This window comes from Chrysochloris asiatica, unplaced genomic scaffold (assembly GCF_000296735.1).
Source record: "Chrysochloris asiatica unplaced genomic scaffold, ChrAsi1.0 scaffold00135, whole genome shotgun sequence".
In the NCBI taxonomy this organism is placed as follows: Eukaryota; Metazoa; Chordata; class Mammalia; order Afrosoricida; family Chrysochloridae; genus Chrysochloris; species Chrysochloris asiatica.
In genome coordinates this window covers 7,674,729-7,680,023 of record NW_006408653.1, presented here as the reverse complement: position 1 = coordinate 7,680,023, position 5,295 = coordinate 7,674,729, and the positions used below count along the sequence as shown (strand labels likewise).

General features: G+C 37.3%; 1 pseudogene; it reads right to left on the bottom strand.

Annotated features, from left to right (window-relative positions):
- Positions 1 to 3,911: 3,911 nt before the first annotated feature.
- On the bottom strand, positions 3,912 to 4,939 carry LOC102818296 (annotated as a pseudogene).
- Positions 4,940 to 5,295: the final 356 nt, after the last annotated feature.

Genomic DNA, 5,295 nt, shown 5'->3' with positions numbered 1-5,295 from the left:
AAGTGGTCCCTCAAATACACAGGTGATATTAGGACATTTCCTGATCCACAGATACTAAAGGAATATTTAAAGACCAAATCACCTTTACAAAAAATGATAAAGGGTGTTCTTTGCAGTGAGAATCAACAACAGCAGACAACACCCTGAAATTACTATACATGACAACACTACCCAAAACCCAATCCAAACATAGAATTATTTAAAGTAAAACAAACTTACAAGATTGAAAATACGGCACCAGATATATCAATGTATAATGAAGTCAACTTCAAAACAAAAAGAGGGAAGAGGGAAGATATAAGACTTCCAAATGGCAAGGAATTCAAGTAGATTTCAAGATAAAACAGACTGTTTTAAAAAAGGGAAATAATTCAATAAATTACAGTAAACTGTAGTTTACCCTGAAAGTTAATAAACCTATACATCAAAATAAAAAAAGAGGAAAAGCAGAAATGTTTAGTAAACATTACCACAACAGAAACGAAAATGAAAACTCACAAACAATGAACTTTGCAGAAAATTATGTGGAACAAAGAAACCAGCAGCACTATAAAAAACAAAACAAAACAAACAACACATGGTAAAATGACAGCAATTATTTCATGTTGTTGTTAAATGCTGTTGACTTGGTTCCAATCTTTAGTGACCCTGTATAGGAGTTTCCAAGGAGCAGTTGGTGAGCTTGAACCACCGAAATTATGGTTCAAAGCAACTTTATAGTCTAGTGTATTAACCCATAGTGCCACACCAGGATCAAGAAATACACAGAATGCAAATGGATTAAATGTACCCATCAAGAGACATAGAGAAGAGAATGGATAAGAAAACAGGATCCTTCAATATGTTGTCTATAAAAGGCACATCAAAAATATAGACAGCCTAAATGCCTACAACAGAAGAATTGTTAGGCACACTTTAGTATACACACATGCAATAAATACTATGCAAGGTTGAAGAATAATAATGAGTCTGCAAAACACATCACAACATGGATTAAACTGGTGGCTATTCTGATGAGTGAAATTAGTGAATCACAAAAGGACAGATATTGTATGACACCAAAGTTGTAAAAAGCTAAGGAAAGGTTTTCTTTACATGGGGAGGGCAGAGGAAACATTATTCATGGCTAGATTGCAGTCGCATGTTAACATGGGTAACAGGGCAGGCAATATGCAAGAGTTTAGCAAAGGAAAGATGAAGATCACAGGATACATAGGGAGGCATTATAGTTAAAGTGAATAGATGTAAATACTCAATTACTGACACATGGAGGGACTGTAACCTTTGTAATGCAGCACATTACATGATTTGTTGAATGTAAAAATTGGTGATCTGTTCTGTAAATCTTCACTCAATTTACTATAAAATGTTTTAAAAAAACCTTTTTATATGGAATCAAATTGGCAACAGCACCTAGATAAATTAAAAACTTTTGAGTACAGTGAATTTAAGTAACTGAGGAGGAGAAACTCAGAAATGGAAGAGGCTGAGAATGTACAACTCAAAGACTATAATCAAGGCCATTCAATTATATATGTGGGGACTGTGGAATTATTATTATTATTTTTTGGTGTGTGTGTGTGCATATATTGTTGTTGTTAAGTGCCAATGAGTTGGTTCTGACCCACAGTGACCCTGTCTAGGGTTTCCAAGAGCAACTGGTGATCTTGAATCACTAAACCGCCGACCTTGAGGTTCAAACTGACTTTGCAGTCCAGAGCATTAACCTACAGCGCGATGCCAGGACTCCATATATATACATGGAACCCTGGTGTAGCTCTGTGGGTTAATGTGCTGGACTGCAAAGCCATTTGAACTGTAAGGTCAGCAGTTCAAGCTCACCAGTTGCTCCTCGGAAACCCTATGTAAGGTTGCTATGGGTCAGAACTGACTCGACGGCACTTAACAATAACAATATATATATAATTGTGTATATCTATATCATTCTTGAATCAGAGAAGTCTTTATTTGCAGCAAAACTTAGAGAAGACAGGCCATGGTCCCATTGTGAATGTATCTCTCATGCAAAGCAGAATTGATGAATGTTTTGCTGTGTATATTTTCATCAACAACAGAACATCTAGCCATCATAGCATTTCCCCCTCAAATAATTTAGTGTATATCTAAGACACAGATATTTTCTTGTACAACCACAAGACAATTATCAGATTCATAAAAGTTGACATTAATCATGTACAATTATTTATATTCCAATTTCACTATTTCTTTATCCTTTATAAAGGGTAATATAGCATCCAGTCCAGGATCACACAATACATTTCATTATCCTGTTTTAAAATATTTCCCTGAGTTTCCCATGAACTCTTTGAGGTTGACCTCTTAAATCAAGTTCAAGGAATGGCAGTATGTTTGCTGTGCTCTGGACTCTGCACCAGGCAGGAGTCCTAGACTGGGACCCCTGGTAGTCCCTTGCTCTTGACCTTGAGCAGTCCAGTCCCTAAGTTCTCAGGAACTCAGTTTCTTTACCAATCAGTGGAGAAATGGGACAGCTTGACTCAGACATCTCCAAAATCTTCTTAAACTTTTTAGATATAAAATAAATAAATAAAAACAAAAATGCATTTTAAAAATGTTTTAATTTATGAAGAAAGAAGCCTGTCTCCTTCAGAACCTGTCAGTTCTAAAAACCTGAAAATGATTTTTCCGGATGTCTTACCTGTAAAATGTTGTCTTTTCTTCTGCCATTATCTTCTGTAATGCATGGTTGACAGTCTTTTTCTTCTTAGAAGTATTTTGAACATAATATGACTGTTTATTTAGTATCTTGTGCACTTCAGATGATAATGACCAGAAAAGGGGACTATTTACCGATTTTTCAAGTACTGTAGCTTCTCTGCTCCAGACTTTCTAGAGAGCCAAGATTAATTTGTGTTTGTTTTGTCAGCTTGAACTTACCACTTGTGAGGTTTATTCTTTCTCTTCTGAAATCTGATGTGAATTTGTTACTCAGACACCTTGCCATTTACAATTTACTCTATGGGTCTTGCTGACCAGACCCAAATACTTTGCAGGGAATTTCATATGAAGATTGCAGAGTTGTAGAAATGTGAGGATGACATTTTAACCTTATCTTTTCAATATAATTTTCATTTTCTCCTCTCTGTAACCTTGAACTCCTATTTCCCAAAGAGTTGGTGGTAGATTAAGGTTATATAAGGTTATTTGTGATTCTGATAGTAAAATTCCCTGTGGCTTTATGTATCAGTATAAAATATCTGACTTTCAATGATTATTTTCTGAATGCCTAGCATGCTTGGGCATCATGTTGTTTCTGGAATGTAGCAGGCAAATGAGGCACTAAGTTTGGTAGGGGTGACGTTGTTGTTGGGTGTTGTTAAGTAGACTTCAATTCATATTATCAGATAAAACTGCCCTGATGGTTTTCTAGACTGTATCTTTATGGAAGCAGTTAGGTTTTTTACCTGCAGAGCAATTGGTGGGTTTGAATTGTTGAGCCGTCAGAACTTGAGTGCTTAACCACTGAACCACCAGGGCTCCTTACAGAAGACATTGCACACAATGCTCTGCTAGAGGTACTGATGTGGAATGATATGATATACTTTACCAAGAAGGGTGAAATGAAACTCTTCATATGCGTTTATTATCTTTAAAACCTTAATAGTACTTTGCTTTGTAGGTAACTTGTGAATTGATTTGAGTGCTATTTCTACTCCATCTTTCCATTTGATACACTGAATTCTGAGCTCACTGAATAAAATAGCTTTTCTTCTTTTTAATCATCAGTGAATCAAAGTGTCTATGCTTATAGCTTGGTGAATAATATGGACATAGTAGGCCCATAAAATGTGTCTGCTGAAATAAAAAGTTGTATTGATATTAATAGCATTATAAGAAATAGAGTTTGGGATGATCTCACATTAAGGAGGCAGTTAGGCAGTTAGGAAGTACAGGCCAGGGATACACCTTGAGAGATACAGTGAAGGCATCCACCAGGAAAGTTTGTGGATGTCGCTCTCATTTTTCAATGTTTTAGTTATTAAATGAGGTTCTTTGCAAGAAATCTTGAACACCAATTTGTAAGGATAAATTCCATTTGTGAGAGCAAACACAGGTAGTCTTGGAGCTGGGGAATGGCTTTGATTTTTGGCATAATTTTTTAGTTCATAGCTTTCTGATCTAATTTTTTAGTTCATAGCTTTCTGATCTACCTTGCGCTGCTTTGTAATCTCACATTTATCTTTCTCAGTGTTGACGATATCACCTTCTTGGTGTTTAGGCAATCTCAGCTGCTTCTTCTCGAAGTAAGCATCTTCAAGATGTTTGGGGATATTTACATCACTAATAACAATTTTGGTAGAGGTAGAGATGCAAATTTCTGTGCTGAGGAAATGTTTAATGAACAGAGGTCCAGTCAGAAGGAGCAAGCCTCTAGCCAGCTGTTTCAGTAAAACCACTCTCTTGCCTTGATGGCGCCCAGAGTGAGGATGATCAGAATGGTCCTGGGAATGATGCTGGACCGCAGTCTTCTAACATGATGACAGAAGGGTTGTTTGCCATCACTCAACAGCTTTCAAGGCACATCTTCAGTAGGGTAATACCTGGGCATTTTGTGCAGTTTAACCACTTGGGTACCACCATTCTTGTCACCACCAACTGGCTTTGTGAGAATAGCAAGAACCTTCTCTTTCTTCTTCTTGTCTACCCTGGAGTTAGCAGCTGTATACTTCCTTTTGTACATGGCCTTTCTGGAATACACGGCCAATAGGGAATACCTGCTAATTCCTCAGACTAGGACAGGATTTCAGCTGTAGTGGGTCTTTCCTTTCTTACTGTTTTTTTTTTTGTTGTTGTTTGTTTTTTGGTTTTGTGCCCTTGATGTTAGCCTTCTTAGCTTTGCTATTGGCATCTGCTTCCTTGACTTCTGCCTTCTTCTCCTTGATAGCTGGCTTCTCAGCATTTTCACCTGGTATCCGCTTGGTGCCCCACCACAAACCCAAGTGAAAGAAATGAAACATCGGGGGAGGTCTTTTAGTTGACCCTGAGCTTGACTGATACTTCTAGGTGTCAACTTGATGCCCTTACCATTTGGATGGCAAAAGATTGAGGTCCTGAAATCATGTGTTGAAGAGAAACACTGCCATTCTTACCTTAGGTTGTGGATCTGTTGGATTGACAGAAGGCTAAAAAGTTCTGAGTTATCAAGTCTGAACCATACTCACCATTTTGGTGTCTTGTGATAGAAGAGGGTGTGGGGTGTGTGAGGTGCATCTCTGCAAAGTATATTAAGAGAGACTCAGTAGCATTTGAAAACAG